Below are 17,815 nucleotides of genomic sequence, written 5' to 3' on the forward strand. Positions count from 1 at the left end.
GGACCACACGCACATTCTTGTGAGGTGGCTAATTTGGCAGATACAAATTGTAAGGGATCACTCTTCCTAAACGATGTTGGAACTGAAAATTCAAATTATGTGTGAGCTTTCTACTTGAACAATATTATTCATAAATCCATGTTCAGTAAAATAAATATTTTTGGATCTGTCGATGATATATATTTCATTATAAATTTTGATTGGCATATATATTGCTATTTTTAATGTATCTGTGTGTGTGTGTCTGTATCTATATATCTATATATCTATATCTATATATCTATCTATATATATCTATATCTATCTATCTATATATATATCTATATCTATATCTATCTATCTATCTATACATATATTTATATATACACTCTCCAGATTTTTCAAAATATGAAATGTGTGTCTTATTTTACACTCACCAAATTCATTCATATTCATGTATGTGGATTTATAATCAACTTTTCACAAGGTTATTCTTAGAAATATTCATTCACCTGAAATACATATTTGTTTCCTAGTACTGAAAAGTAATTCAGTGAATGGTGCATACAAATCCTAATATTTCTACAGTAAGTTTAACATCAATGCAAGTAGATTCCGATGTGACATGATGTGTAGTTTAACATTCATTTTTATTCAACACTGGTAGATTACTATTTCTTTAATTTATGCACATCATAGGATATATATTTCATCCACAAGTTAGGAAATTTATAGGCATTTCTTTCACTATCAATCACTTCCCGCTTCAGAACACATGTATTCCTCCATATTTCTTGACCTGTCTTTTCATGAGAAAAGGGACGGACAAGGCAAGCAAGGCACCTAAGATAGCACCGAAGACAGGGAAACAGTCCTATTTGGACTGTTGTCCAGAGCATTCATTGAAATGAGCTTCCTCACCATTTAACGGTTTAGAGGGCATTGCTTCTGTTGTAATCAATTAATCCCCTGAACCCCAAGTTTAGGTTGTTTCACAATTTGTACCCAACATGTAAGGGAGGGGCTCAGAATTCCACAGTCTGCAGAAGTTCACAAAAAGCAGGTTTTTTTCTCTATTCTGGGCAAGTTAACATTTTAAGGACACCTGGGAGGGGGAGAGCTTTTTTCTTCTCTTTTTTCCTTGCCAGCTGTTCCCATGGAGCCCAGTTTGTAACTTCTTTATCTTAGAAATATAGACATTTCTGTGAACCCCCAGCTCAAGGCCAGAGGCCTTGTTCACATATGGCCAGCCTTGTGACTGACTCTTTCCAAACACATTATTTTCGATTTCCATAATCACTTTTGTAGCAAAACTAACATATCTTCATGATAAACCATAACCCTAATATTAATATTATATGTATAACTGGTTGGAATAAATGATTGTATATCAATATAAGATTTCTTATATATTTTCAGATATCAATTCAATCCATTATTTAATGTGGAAACACTTATATTATTTATTCACTTTATGGTCTATTCATGCATTATCTCTATATTCATAGACACAGTGTACACCTCTTTGTACCCCCAATACCCATTTATATGTCTTCAAAATATTGCTCCCAGAAATGGTGGAAGAAATACTCATGTCACCAGATCTACATATACATTTTATCAGTGTAATATTCTGGACACAAAACGCAAATGTCACACTTATGATTGTACCAAAGCCTAAATGGAAAGTGAGCAGGGATTACAAAAAACATCCATGTCAAGGTTGCCTAATGCTTTCAAATGTCAATACTATTGGTGATTACATATTTGTTTCTTCCTAAGATTATATATTCTAAGTCAACCCTCTTGAAAATGTCTAATCGTATCACTCACTTTATACTTTGCCTGATATATTGATATCTGCTTTTCTTCATATTTTTCCCAGTTCATTATTCTGACTGTTCACATGTGCTGACATTTACATTCACTCTCTAACCGAACCCCTATTGCTAAAGAACTTTTGTTCCAAATCCTATACTCACTCTTCTTCCTAAACCTACCGACTATCTTCTTAATCCTACTGACTATCCCTTTTCGACTGGATTTTCTCTTCTACATTCAATCATCCAAGTAATGTTCGTGCGAGCATCGGAGGAAGAGACCACAAAGAGACTGTCTCATGCAACAGCAAAGGGTTTATGGGGGTCCAGCATGCTGGGGTTCAGAGCTCACATGAACAGAGCAGAGAGCCCTGAGAACAGCTTAAGCAGAGCTTATATAATTTCCTTGGAGAAGGCGGGGATGGAAGTTTATTGATGGGTCAGGGCGAGTGGGCGGTTTGCGTGTAACCGGGTGAGGGAATACATTCTACAATTTGGCAGTTAGGGGACAGCACATTCTGGAAAAAAGATTAGCAAACAGTTCTCAATATTTCAACAGTGTTTTGTTAAGCATACAGAAAAAACAGGAAATTACAAGTTCCTATTTTATTAACCTTTCTTTTCCCACTTCTTCTGGCTACTGTTAATCATAAAAGTGATCATTGGTGGGTGTCACATTCTATGTCTGCAAGTGGGGAATTACCAAAAGTTTAAATTCTCCAATTTGAGCTTGGAGAAAACAAATTACACGTTTGAGCACACAGGGTTTCATAGTTAGCAATAATATGAGGATTATTATTGGACCGACCAGGGTTGATAGAAGCATAGTTAACCAGGGGTACTGTATGAACCAGACTCAAACCACCCTTTTTGGGCCTCTCTCTCTCATTGACCCTCTTCAAGGTGTCTTTTTAATTTACTCATATATTTTTTTACAACTACAGTATGTTCGCCATAAAAACATTCTTCCCTCAATGCAGCAAAAGGCCCCCGTCTCTCATGAAGAGGAGGTCCAACCCTTGACTGTTCTGTAAAACTACTTCAGAGGGAGAGGATAAAAATTCCTGCAAAGCTGTGATGGAGGTTTCTAATATCTTTAAGTTTTGGTCTATTGCTGCTTCTAATTGGGTCATTTGTTGTGTCCCATGGAGCAGGGCAGTGGTTCCTGTGCCCACCCCTGCAGCAACTTCTATTCCTAATAGGAAGGCTAAAGTGAGAGAAATATGTTCCCAGCGGAACCGGGTTGTATGCCCCCCTGCTTGAACTTCTAATGAACCTGCATCATTATAGAGCACTCTGGGAAACATCTGCACCATTACACAATTAATCACATCTGTTAACCATTTCATAAAAACATAAAAAATATTTAAGTATATAGATTTTACTGTTGTAGGTTTGGACAAGGCAAGGCACCTAAGATAGCACCGAAGACAGGGAAAAAGTCCTATTTGGTTGCAACTGGATTCAGAGGGCATTGATTCTGTTGTAATCAATTAACTCCCTTAACTCCACGTTTATGTAGCTTCAGAATTTTGTACCCAACATGAAAGGGAAGGGGCTCAGAAGTTCACAGTGTGCAGAACTTCACAAAAAGAATTTTTTTTTCTGTTTTTTCCTCTGTTCTGGGCAAGTTAACTTTTCAAGGACACCTGGGAGGGAGAGAGCTTTTTCTTCATTTTCTTTTATCCCCCTGCAGCTGTTACCATGGAGCCCAGCTGGTAATTTTTTATCTTTGAAATGTAGCCATCTCTGTGAAGCCCCAGCTCAAGGCCAGAGGCCTTGTTCACATATTGTGTGAAAAACTATTAAGGGGGTGTCTAGCTTAGGAGTGCTGATTTTTTCAGCGAGTGGCTAAGTAGAACAGGGCAACAGAAAAAGAGGGAGTTTATCTACACTGAACTCTTTTGTAGGGACTCTTTTGCTGAAAGGCCTAAAGTCAGCCATAATGAAGACTTCTGGAGAAGTTCAGTTAAGATTTTTCTCTGGGCCTGGTACAGTGGGGGAAGATGGGGAAGGCGGGGGGTGAGAGCAGCTCCGTAGATCTGAGAATGAGGCAGGTGAGATGTAAAAGAATAATGAGAAAGGGGTTTGGGATTTTCCTAGCAACTAAAACTTGAGCAGTAGAACAGGTAGAGCAGAGGGGAAGACAGGAATGAGTATCCCAAAAAGCCTGTGAGGTACTTTAAATTCTAAGTAACCTGTTTTTAGTGATGACAAAGCAACTTTAAAGGCCATTTTCATTACATCTTCGATAGGGGTCTGAGGGCTCTCCTAAGCTGGATTGAGTTTTGTGTTAGCTGGTAGAGGACCTGGTTGGACCTGGTGCAGACACTGAGAGGAGAAGAGAGGAGTGAGTGGGTGGAGGGGTACCTCAGTACCTGCTACCTCAGCAAGGGGGCAATGGTCTGAGAACCGGCAGAGGTTTGGTGTTTGATCTAGTAATTGGAGGAGAGAAATCAGGTTGGTGAGCTGGGACTGACAGCAGAGAGTCTTGAGCAGAAGGCTGAGGGTGAGGATCTATTGGAGAATCATAGTTCAGGATGTGAGCGAAAGAGGGAAAAGGCCTTCACATAGGGGAATTTCCTTTCACCCTTTTGAGAACTTGCAGAAGTTAAAAAGGTCACACAGAATTTGAGGATCTAGAGACTCCTCTGGGGGTTTGGTTTTGGTTGTCTAATTGGTAATATGGCCAATGCTGTGTACTGAATTTAATGAGGATTTTGGGTTCCACCAGGCAACCCCTCTATGCTGAAATCCTCATGACTTACAGAAGATTTCGGCTTTTCCCCCACACAGCCATGGCTCTTTGAGGCTTTAATAGTCTGCCGGGCAAACATACTAATCTAGGCTACCCAATCTGAATCTGGCTCGCATGTCCCTACATTCATAATGTTTGTTTCCATTATCTATCGTACGGAAAGGATTTAATGGAATTTTAGTGGGATCCTCTTCATCTGGTATATCCTAATAGGAAAGACCTATAGCCAGCTGACAAATATCTGGGTGGAGAGATGGCCACAAGATCACTAATGGGGCTGTATGCGAGGTAGACCATACTTCTTGTCTAGTAGGATTTGTGATCAGCCATTGCTTCTGAACGGGCTGATGAGCGTTAGGTCTACTCATGGCCAAGGGGAGAGTCTATAGCCTTATCCACATGACGAATACACAATTTGAAAGAGTTACCAGTCTTTTCCAGTTCCCAGCCTGAGTCTGGACAGGGTGCAGGCTTGAGATTAGAGGCATGGATTCAGGAAGTGATTCTGTCAACTTTTACCACTGTAGGTGTTATTATTAGCATCCAGGGATGACACCTAGTGTCGTGTTATGTAGATGATGTCTCTTACTTGATATCGATGTGGAGTCCCCTCATCCCCAGGTTGGAAAGCAGTCGCCAGCTATTTCCACAGGTATCGCTGAGTTCTTTCAAGAGATTTAAGTCTGTCAAGCAAGGGGGTGTGGAAGGGATGTTTAGGTCTTAGAGTTGGGGTTAGGTCCCTTACTGCAGGAGAGGCATCATAGACAATTTCATAGGGGGTGAGTTTACACAAAAAAACAGAGGGGGTATTTCTTGCATGAAATAGTGCATAAGGCAGCAGCATAGTCTAATCTTTTATGTCGGTCTCTAAGCTTAATTTCGTGAAGGTCTCTTTAATGGTTCTATTTATTTTTTTTAACCTGTCCTGAGCTCTGGGGTCTATAAGCACAATGTAACTACCAATTGATCCCCAGGGTCCTGGCTAACCCCTGACTTACCTGGCCCATGAACGCCGTACAATTATCAGATCCTATTACCTTAGGAAGGCCGTGTCTTGGGAAAATATCTTAATATTTTTCAGGATCTTCTTGACCACCATTTGTGCCGTGTTTTTTTTTTTTTTTTTTTTTTTTTTTTTTGGGTGGGGGGCGGGGGGAAAGGCTTCAATCCATCCTGAAAATGTATCTACAAAGACTAGGAGATATTTATGTCCATATCTTCCTGGCTTAATTTCAGTTAAGTCCACTTCCCAGAATTGTCCTGGTCTGGTTCCTCATAGGTGCTTTCCTGCAGGAAGCTTGGAAGGGTAAGCTTTAACCAATTGACAGAACCGACAGGCTTTTGTTACCTGTTCAGTTATTTCCTTTCGCTGTGAGTGAGTTAGTTGAAAACTCTGTCCTTGATCCTTCAGGAATGGCCGCAGTTTCTTTGAACCAAAGTGAGTGAGTTGATGTACATTTTTAATGTAGTGTAGGGCTTTCTGAAATTGCAGGCTGGGCTCAGTGAAGTTGAGGAGTTCAGTGTCATTGTCCTTAGATGTTATCAAAAGCTTGCTGGTGCTCTAGGGTTCATTGGAATTGGGCATTCTCATTTAACAGCGGGTATAAAGGAGCAGCTGAGAACACAAACTCAGTTATCAATAACCTGCAAAAGCCAGCAGTCCAAGAAACTCTCTGTTTTGTCTCCTGTTATATGGGCGTGGTATCTGCCAAACGGTTTGTTTTCTGGGCTCAGTGAGCCATCATTTACTGCCCCTAATGGAATACCCCAGGAAGATTACTTCTTGCTGGCAAATTTGGGCCTTTTTGGCTGAAGCTCTATATCCGAGTTGAGCAAGCTCGGATAATAGTGCTTGGATCGCAGACTCACAGTTTTCCTTGGTGTTGGCTGCCAGTAGCAGGACATCCACATATAAAAGCAGGGTGACTTCAGGGTGCATAGTTGTGAAGTTGTTGAGATCTCTGTGGAGGGCGTCATCAAAGAGAGTGGGGGAGTTTTTGAACCCCTGTGGGAGTCTAGTCCAAGTTAGTTGACCAGACTTTCTGGTTTCTGGGTCTACCCACTCGAAAGCAAACAGCAACTGACTATCTTTATGCAGAGGCAAGCAAATGAAAGCATCTTTTAAGTACAGAACAGTATACCATTTTCACTCAGCAACATCAAAGTGTTTATTGGGGGTCCAGCATGTTGGGGCTCAGAGCTCACGTGAATAGAGCAGAGAGCCCTGAGAACAGCTTTAACAGAGCTTTTATACTTTCCTTGGCGAGGGCAGGGAGGGAAATTTATTGATGGGTCAGGGCGAGTGGGCAGTTTGCATCCAAGGGGGGTGAGGGAGTACATTCTGCAGTTTGTCAGTTGGGGACAGCACATTCTGGGAACAAAATGAGCAAACAGTTCTCCAGATTTCAACAGTGTTTTGTTAAGCATACAGAAAAACAGGAAGTGACAAGTGACTATTTTATTAACCTTTCACCAAAGCAAAATGGAAAGTGAGCATGGATTACTTAAAACAACCATGTCCAGGTTGCCTAATGCTCTCAAATGTCAATCCTATTGGTGACTACACATTTCTTTCTTTCTAAGATTATATATTCAACCTCAAACATGTTGAAAATGTCTAATCCTATCACTCACATTATACTTTGCTGATTTCCTAAAGTCTCTATTGATATCTGCTTTCCTACTATTTTCCCCAGTTCATCATTGTGACTGACTCTTCATATGTGCTCAAATTTATGTTCACTCTCTACCTGAAACCCTATTGCTAATGAACGTTTTGTCCAAATCCTATACTCACTCTTTTTTCTAAACCTACTGACTATCTTCCTAATCCTACCAACTATTTCTTTCTGACTGGATGTTCTCTTGGACATTCAATCTTCCAAGATACAAGGTCCTATGCCTTTGCATATTGATTCATCTGAGACATCTTGCAGAACAAAATTCAAACCTAAGTATCCCACTAAAGGGCCCAATTTCCTTCTGGGCTTCAAATCGTTCCTAGATTTCTGGTTTCATACTTATATTTTACCAATATATTCTTGTGAATATGGCAGGTTCCCAATATCATTATTTATCCTGCAGAATAATTTCTAACCCAAATAGAATATATTATTAACCTTAACCATACACTCTTTCCTTGGTCTAACTTTACAGAAGAACAGGGACAGAGTTGGTCTTACAATACAGGAATGTAGGGGATCTTCCACCTGCTGAGAACATCAAAGGTCCATGAAAAAATGATCCCTGGAGAAGATGTAGGCAGATATGAAGGACCTGAGAGAGCAAAAGTCATCTTCCATGGCAAACAACCTGATCAGGATGAAGGTATGTGTCTGAATCAGCCTCTCTCCTCTTGATATAAAAATATGGACCAAACCAACCCTGTGTGGAGAGCTTCTCCTGGGTGCCTATGGTTGATATACCATTGTAACTTGTGACAGTGTCACAGGAAGTAGGGGCAGCCTCCATCTCAAGGGACCCTTGGAAGCAACTGTTAGGACAAAGTGGTTGCCAAGGCAGTGACCTCATTCCCTTCCTGAAGGAATTTACCTACCTCACTTCTTTGGTGATGGAACTCGCTGAACTTGGGATCCAGGAAGCCAGGCACACAGAGCCAGTCCCAGTCCCATTCCCAGTGGTCTCACTTGTTTGGATTTACCTAGGACAGAGTCTGTCTTTCTTGGTACCTAGTGATTTGAGGATGGCCAAATGCAAGTAGAGCTCTGAAGAGGGGCCTTTCCTGAGAAAGCAAGTAGTGGTCAGCACAGGCTCCTGACAACTTCACATACTTGGACAAGGAGACCAGATCTGAGACAGAACAGGCCAATTTGGGGGAACACAGTATGGCCCATGGGTCAGAGGACACTCTGGATAGTCACAGACTTACTTGGGGAAGGAGGTGCCTTTTTGAGTGTGGGAGTGAGTTTGTGGTTTTGTCTCATGTTCTGAGAATAGGTAGGAAAGGCGGTTTGTTCAGTTTGGAGTGGACTCTTTCTAGAAAGTCCTTTGACAAGGCGAGTGTTTCTGTGTCTGTGTATCCCATTGTGTCCATGGTTGTACACATTAGAAATTAGAATCTATAAGTGGATGTGTCCTGTCTAGTAGAAAGATTCCCAGCATTAACCCTGCCCATTTTAGGAATGGACTGCAGCTTCCCTTATCCATGGGAAACACTTACTCTTTTCCTAAGTTTCTGTTTTCTTCCTGAATTCTGGCCACTTTCCAGAATAGGTTCATAGTTTTGTGTCCAAGATATGTACCACCTTCGAGCTCTGTGACATGGCCATGTACTGGATAGCTGAAGGGAATGGAGAGCATCTCAGAAAACTCAGATATCAGTGTGACCAGGAAAGTCTCAGTGGAGAAACCCTGCTTTGGGCCTTTTGCAAACCTATTGTTTTGTTGCCCTGAATGTTAGGAAGTTCTTTGCCTCAGGCCACTCCTTTGTGAAGCCTGAAGAAAACAGTTTTCAAATGGAAATGAATGGGCATCACCTGGGGCTCTTTGCTTTATTGCTTTGAAAATGGTTGTGTCTGAATCAGCCTCTTGGCTCTGTGTGAGGCTGTGGCTTAGATTATCAGCACCTGATGAATCTAAAGAAAGATCTAATGTGTGCATCCAAAACGAAAATGACAAAAAGATCAGTCATTGTGGATGAAGTCTCTCACCTTCCTCTGTTAGGTTCCTGACCTCCATCAAGTGATAGTAGGGATCCTTTGATTCAAATGAGTTCTTCCAAGCCCTGCAGAGGTGCTTGGGTTTCCTCATGACTCCAAATCACATAAGGAAACAATACTTGACATTCAGTAGGCTTCAAACTGTAGTAGCAGAGCAGCATTAACGTCAGACCTATGTGATCAATCCTGGTTCACAGGAAGGGTGTCCAGGCCACCCTGAGGTTAGGTTAATGAGGGGCAAGGGAGATTATTTTGGACACTCTCTTGGGCTGTGCCATTCATGGAAACATCCAGCTAGAGGGAATGATGAGTGTCTATATGGATGAAGATGAGGGCCTTGGGGGAGTGTTTTGGTTTTAATTGTGGTCATTTGTGTGGCGGTTGGAAGAGATGACTGGGTCAACCTGGGCTTGAACTCTGGTGTGATTCCGCTCAGAGACTGAGTTCTGTAACTTACCTAAGAAAAGTAATTGCTTTGGAAATGGATGTGTCTTAATCAGCCTCTAGGCTCTGAGTGATGCTGTGGCTTAGAATATCACCACCGTATGGATCTAAATAAAGATCCCATGCATGCACCCAAAACCAAAATGGCCAAAAGAGCAGTCATTGTGGATGAAGTCTCACACCTTTCTTTGTAAGGTTCTGAAAGTATAAAAGAAATTAAAATTGAAACAAAAGAACCAGTTTTTGTAAAGTTTACAAGCTGCACTCAGAACCTGAAAATCTGTGGCAGTTAAGACAATTCCCAGACCTGCCCATTAGATGTGTGTTGAAATCTTCCCTGACCACCTAGTTACTTAACAACCCCTTACCAGAAACCGTGCAGCTCAGCACATATACATCTCAGGTCTTCAACCAATCATTTTAAATGTATACCCCTTCTCATGGCTGACCAATCACCCCTGCCCGATGTGTTCCCGCCAATGAAGGTGCTAATCATGTTTTAGAGTTGTTATTTGATTTTCCCGTGGTATATGATGATTTGCTAAAGGAGGCTATGATGTATGTAAAGTCCCTGCGCTCTCTAAAGAATGTGTATAAACTCTGCTCAAGTTGTTCTCGGGGCTCTTTGTTCTTTGCATCTCTGAAGTGAGCTCTGAACCCCAGCATGCTGGACCCCCAATAAACCCTTTGCTGTGGCATGAGACAGTCTCTTGGTGGTCTTTTCCTCCGACATTCGCCCCATCTTTTCATCTGGAGGCCCCAGGTGAGACATCTGGCAGCGGCGGACGAAAGACCCCACCTTACTTACCCCAACTCTCGGGGTAAGTAAGGTGCCTCTTTCTGGTTTCGGGTTTCAGGTTAGGGCTTGGCTAAGTGGCTGTCAGTGAAGAGCGTAAGCTCTCTCTGACGGTGGCTGACAGATGTTTAACAGAGCCACAGGCCACGTCCCTGGGGGACGCTCCAGAGGACTCGGGAATTCGAGGAATAGAAGTTTCCTCAACTCGGTTATATTTTGCTTCAGGATTCGGTTTGACAGCCCATCTGGTTTTGCCGACTACTCAGTTTTGTTCATTGTCAGAAACTCATGTTGAGTTTACTGTCTGTCTTAATTGTCTAACCCATCAGGTTTTGCCAGTTACTCAGTTCTAATCTTTGTCTTGGACTCATGTTAAACGTTTACTGTTTGTCTTTGTCTGTGTCTTGTTTGTGTATTCACTGTCCCTGTTTGAATAATTCCCATTATGGGACAAAGTACTTGCAAGCCTCTGTAGCTTACCCTTGATCATTGGACTGATGTCTGCTCAAGGGCCCAGAATCTTTTTTTTTTCCAGTAAAACGCTGTACCTGGCAGACCCTCTGTGTTTCAGAATGGCCCATTGCTGCAGTCTGGCTGCAGGAAAATATCCGGGGGGTGACGAATGACTTGTGTACGTTGATACAGCAGGAATAGGAGCCGTTTATTGTAGGATCTGAGCGATATTTATACATTTTACACAGCTTATCTAATTAGCATAAAATAGATACAGCAGTCAACCAATAAGGAATCTCCAAACTTAATGGCTCGCTTTTGTTACTTCACAAACCACTCCCTCTGGCATTTTGCCAGGCACCATGCAGACTTGTTTACAGCCTCTAACATTTCTCTGGCAAAATAACAGGTGCCATCCTGACTTGTTTACAGACCTTAACATTTCCCCCTTTTGTTTAATTTAAATAACCACCATAGTGTTGTTTTACAGAAACACCATAAATAACCTGCTAGAAACAGAAAGGGAGGATACAAAATGTTACAATTCCAAGCCAATTGATGGCTCCATGCAAGAAGCCCTTGGAAAAATTATACCAGCAATGACACCATTAGCAAAGATATTGAGTTACAATTTGTTGTAGATTACAGTTTGTTATCTCAGTCCAGATAAAGCAGTGTCTCAATAGATTAACTCACAGTCCAGGTAAATCACAGTCCAGGTAAGTTCTGCAGGCAGCTAGCTTAAGTTGTAGCAGCAGAAATAGCAATAATCCGAAGTCTCCTCGGGTTCTCAGTCGAAGTTTCCTCTGGTTCTCAGCAACAATGTAAATTCTTTCACCTTTGTTTTCACCAGCACTGGAACGAAGGCAGCAACTCTGGATGCCTAAAGAAAATCCTGTAGCATTTCACTAAGAAACCAACCTTTGGAACAATTTAGTACATTATCTCAAGGTTTTTTACATTTGAAATAAGCATTAATAGTACTCATTACTCATCAGTCTCCTGGTGTGGGAGACCCATTGTAGTTACTGGCCTTGGAAATGATCAAACTTCAGGGATACCAGTAGCGTCTTCTGCCAGCTGTAGCATCCCGGGCAGCCCCAGATGGCCCTGGGGAGAGTCCCAGACTCAAACTGCTTCCAGGCACATGGAGCAAGAGCCTGGGAGACTGTGCCTCCAGGTCAGGTCTACGTTTGGGCTCCCAGTGGCCATCCGCTCCCCCGGGCAGGGGGGCGGGGAAGAGCCAGCAACTGCCGCTTGAAAAATTCTTGCTGCGCCATGATCGGCTTGGGCAGGTGGCAGCCACCTTGTCGTTTCACGCACCCTCCGGTAACGAAAAGTATTCAGTAATAGTCTTTTGCTGCAACTTTTGTCCTGATAATCTTTCTTCTTCTGAAGTTTCTTTTTCTTTCTGACTAGAGTTTCTGGGCTTTTATCAACACATGCCCTAATTATTCTTGTTTCCACTGGGGTGCCTTTCTCCCTTATCAATTTACTTCTCACCCCTTCCATAATTTTCGTCACAAAGACAATACAACATTTCAAGACAAAACAAGACACAAACATACTGCATCAATCTTCTCCATTTTCTCGAAATGGCCATTTTTCCTCAAGCCCTATCTGCCTAGGGACGAGCAGATTGCTCCCGTCCTATCTATGGACGGGCAGTTTTTTTTTTGTCACTTTCCCCCGAGTGTCCCGGGGCTCCCCTTAACGGGCCACCATCTGCAGCAGTCTGGCTGCAGCAGAATAACCGGGAGGGTGACGAATAACTTGTGTAAGTTGATGCAGCAGGAATGAGAGCCATTTATTGTAGGATCTGAGCGATATTTATACATTTTACACAGCTAATCTAATTAGCATAAAATAGATACAGGAGTCAACCAATAAGGAATCTCCACACTTAATGGAGATTTTGTTACTTCACAAACCACTCCCTCTGGCATTTTGCCAGGCACCATGAAGACTTGTTTACAGACTCTAACATTTCTCTGGCAAAATAACAGGTGCCATCCTGAGTTGTTTACAGACCTTAACAGCCCATCCTCGGAGTTGGATGTCCCCCAGAATGATGCTTCCACTTCCCTCTAACCTGAAAAGTCAGAGATATTGTCTTTCAGCCGGGGCCACGTGTCCACCCAGATCAACAGCCATATAACCCTTCCCCCACGATCCTATCATTCAAAACTTCCACTCCTCCCCCTCTTCCCTTCATTCTCCCTGAGTCACAAGACTGGACACTCCTCCCCCTCCTTATCCTCTACCCTTGCTCCCCAACCCCCAACATGATCTTGATGATCTTCCCGCCGCTGACTCAGCCTCTCCACCACTGGAGGCATTTAGTCCGGACAAAAGCCCTCCAGGAAAATTCCCCGCAGTAGCAGCTGCCCCTACGACCCTGGAGGAAGCTGGGGCACCTAAAGGAAACCACCAGCAATGGATAATAGAAAACTCGGAAGCCCCTGTGATGCTCCCTCTCCATCCTCACGGGCCAATGAAACGACCCAACTGGGACCCCAACACCTTTGAAGGTAGGTAGCATCTGTCCACTTATCGCAGGGCTCTAATAGCAGGTCTCCGAGCGGCCGCCAGAGGGCTGACTAATTTGGCCAAAGTAAGAGAGATTATCCAAGGGCCTAATGAGTCTCCCTCTATGTTTCTAGAGAGAATTATGGAAGCATTTAGGAAATATACTCCTTTTGATCCTCAGGCAGAGGACCAAAGAGCATCTGTTGCAATGGCCTTTATCGAGCAGGCTGCCCCAGATACTAGGAGAGATTTACAAAGTCTAGATGGATTACAACATATGACTTTAAGAGATTTATTCAGAGAAGTTGAGAAAGCATATTATAAGAGAGAAACTGAGGAGGAGAGGAAACAGAGGAGAGAGAAGGAAAGAGAACAAAAGGAGGATGAAATGAGCAAAAGGCAGACTAAAGCATTGGCTAAGGTTTTGTTCACAGCAGCAAATATGCCAGAAGTTAAAAAGCAGGAAGACAGAAAGGGATACCTGGTCCCATGCCAAAGGCTGCCCCTGGCCTCAGATCAATGTGCCTACTTTAAAGAAAAAGGACACTGGGCCAAAGAGTGCCCCAAAAAGAAGCAGCCACCCCAGCCCGCCATGCTGACTCTTGAAGAGGACTAGGAATGTTGGGCCTCGGATCTCCTCCCCGAGCTCAGGGTAACATTTGAAGTGGAGGAGACTTCAGTGAACTTTGAAGTGGATACAGGAGCAGTATACTCAGCCCTTAAGACCCCACTGGGCCCCCTATCAAATAAAGGGTCTCTTGTTCACGGGGCTAATGGCAGTAGATATCGGGCTTGGACAACTAAGAGGATTATCGATGTAGGAAAGGAAAAAGTCCACCACTCTTTCCTAGTAGTCCTAGAATTCCCAGCCCCATTGATGGGCAGGGAACTGCTTACCAAACTCCGGAATAGAATAACCTTTAACTCTGATGGTCCCCAAGTGAAGTTTCTAAAGCCTTCAGTAAAAACTCCCATAGTCACTGCTTTGACTATGTCCACAGAAGATGAACAACAACTCTTCTCGCTCTAGGACTGATCAAACAGGCAAACTACCACAGAAATGTATAAAAGATTATCCTAATACCTGGGCAGAAACTGCTGGATTAGGTCTAGCCATAAAACAACCTCCAATAGTAGTAGAATTAAAAGCCTCTGTCTCTCTAATCAGTGTTAAACAATATCCTCTAAGCAAAGAAGCTAAGGATGGGATAAGGCGCCATATTCAGAAATACCTTGCTCTTGGTATCCTAAGGCCCTGTAAATCAGCCAGGAATACCCCCCTGCTACCAGTAGGAAAGCCAGGAACTGGGGACTACCGTCCTGTTCAAGACCTAAGAGAGATCAACAACAGAATGCAGGACATTCACCCCAGAGTACCCACTCCATATAATTTGCTTAGCACTCTGAATCTGGAGCGGGAATGGTACACTGTGGTGGACTTAAAATATGCTTACTTCTGCTTTCCACCTACATAAGGACAGTCAGTTCCTGTTTGCTTTCAAGTAGATAGACCCAGAAACTGGAACATCTGGCCAAGTAACCTGGACTAAACTCCCACAGGGGTTCAAATACTCCCCCACTCTCTTTGATGAAGCCCTACACAGGGACTTCAACGACTTCAGAACTGTACACCCCGAAGTCACCCTACTCCAATATGTGGATGATCTGCTACTGGCAGCCGACACGAAGGAGAACTATGAGTCTGGGGCCCAAGCACTATTATCTGAGCTTGCTCGGCTTGGATATAGGGCTTCTGCCATAAGGTCCAAATTTGTCAACAAGAAGTAATCTTCCTTGGTTATTCTCTTAGGGGTGGCAAACGATGGCTCACTGAGGGCAGAAAACAAACTGTTGTGCAGATACTGCCCCCATATAATAAGAGACAACTCAGAGAGTTTCTTGGGACTGCCGACTTTTGCAGGTTATGGATTCCTGGGTTTGCATCTCTGGCTGCCCCTTTATACCCGCTGATAAAGGGGGATGCCTACTTCCAATGGAACCCTGAGCACAACAAGCTTTTTATAATGTCAAAAAAAGGTGCTGCTATGTGCTCCGGCCTTACCACTCCCAGATGTAGAAAAACCCTTCACTCTCTACATCAAGGAAAAGAAAGGAATAGCACTGGGAGTGCTCACTCAGACTTTGGGACCTTGGAAAAGGCCGGTAGCATTCTTATCAAAAAAACTGGACCCATTGGCTAGCGGGTGGCTCCATTGCTTAAGAGCTATAACAGCGGCAGCCCTTATAATAAAAGATCCTCGTATATGAACTTGGGACAGAAGCTAACCATTATAGCCCCCCATGCCCTGGAGAGCATCATCTGTCAGCCTCCAGAGAGGTGGCTATCAAACATCAGAATAAACCACTACCAGAGCCTCTTGCTTGACAAAGACAGAATAATGTTGGGACCCCCTGCTCCACTCAACCCGGCTTCACTGCTGCCAGAAGTATCATCAGGACCCGTCGCTCATGAGTGTCAACACATACTGGCAGAGGAAACCAGTATACGACGAGACTTGAAGGATCAGCCACTGCCTCGCCCTGAAGTCGTATGGTTTACGGAGGGCACCAGCTTCCTCCAAGACAGTAAGCAGCGGGCTGGAGCAGCAGTAGTTAGCGAAACTAATGTCATCTGGTCCTCTGGTCTCCCAGAAGGGACATCAGCCCAAAAAGCAGAACTGATTGCCCTTACGAAACCATTGGAACTAGCAACAGTCAAAAGGGCCACCATATACACAGATAGCTGCTATGCATTTGTCACTGCAAATGTGCAGGGGGCTACTTACCAGCAAAGGTGGCTAATAACCTCTGCTGGGAAAGAAATAAAGAACAAAGATGAGATCCTCCACCTTCTCTCAGCAGTGCAGGGCCCTAAGGACCTAGCTATAGTGCACTGTCCAGGGCCCAGAAGGGAAACGACCCCGTGGCGGTTGGAAACAGAAGAGCAGATGAGGAAGCTTAATTGGCAGCCCTAAACGGAGTGACTCTTTTAACTTTTTCCACACCGGGGAGAACAAAAAGTGGTCAAAAAGATCCTAGAAGACATTTTCCAAGGTTCGGCCTGCCTAAGGTACTAGGGTCCGATAACAGAACAGCATTTGAAGCCCAGGTAAGTCAGGGATTCACCAGGACCCTGGGGATTAATTGGAAGTTACATTGTGCTTATAGACCCCAGAGCTCAGGACAGGTTCAAAGGATGAATAGAACCATCAAAGAGAACTTAACAAAATTAACCTTGGAGACCGGCATAAAAAATTGGATTATGCTCCTACCTTATGCACTGTTTCATGCAAGAAATAACCTCTCTGCCTCTTTGTGTAACTTAACCCCTTATGAAATACTCTATTGTGCCCCTCCACCAGTAAGGTACCTAACCCCAACTCTGAGACTTAATGATTCCTTTCACACCCCCTTGCTTGACAGACTTAAAGCCCTTGAACAAACCCAGCACCCAGCGATACCTGTGGAAACAGTTGGCCACTGCTTATCAGCCTGGAGATGAGGGAACCCCACATCAATATCAAGTTGGAGAGTTTGTCTACGTGAGACGGCATCAGGTGTCATCCCTGGAACCCCGCTGGAAAGGACCATACCAGGTGCTGCTTATAACACCTACAGTGGTGAAAGTGGATGGGATCACTTCCTGGATCAATGCCTCCCATCTCAAGCCTGCGCCCTGTCCAGACTCGGCTGGAAATTGGAACAGACTGCTAACCCTCTCAAGTTGCGTGTCCGTCTTGTGGGTAGGGCTATGGATTCTTCCCCTGACCACCAGCAGTCCTAATCCCCATCAGCCTGTTCAGCAACAATGGCAAGTTATAAATTCTACTGGGCAAGTAGTGTGGTCTATTTCACATACAGCCCCCTTATGGACTTGGTGGCCATCTCTCCACCCGGACATTTGTCAGCTTGCCATAGGCCTCTCTGACTGGGATCTCCCTGACATAGAGGACCCCACACAGATCCCACTCTAACCCAAACCAGGGCAACATAGACCACCTTACCCCATGAATTATGGATGTCATCTCCCCAAGCCCAGGTGTAAACTAGCCAGTCTTGATTTTTATGTGTGCCCAGCTGATTTCCGAAGTCGCAAACAGGCCCAACCCTGTAGAGGACCCAGTGCCTAGATCTACCAGAACCCCTCTATTATCTCATACTTCCCAGTTTCCGTTTTTGCCTACTTCTCCAGTCCAGAGTACAGGTGACTCCTCCCCCTGGGAACTAAATAAAGGAACCTTTATGGTACTGAACTCCACATAGTCAGAACTCCTTGCATTTCAGCCCAGGTATTGGACAGCTCTCTAAAATATTGTGTATTGGTGCAGAAACTCCCCAGGGTACTCTATCATGATGC

Source organism: Callospermophilus lateralis, chromosome 5 (genome assembly GCF_048772815.1).
Source record: "Callospermophilus lateralis isolate mCalLat2 chromosome 5, mCalLat2.hap1, whole genome shotgun sequence".
NCBI lineage: Eukaryota > Metazoa > Chordata > Mammalia > Rodentia > Sciuridae > Callospermophilus > Callospermophilus lateralis.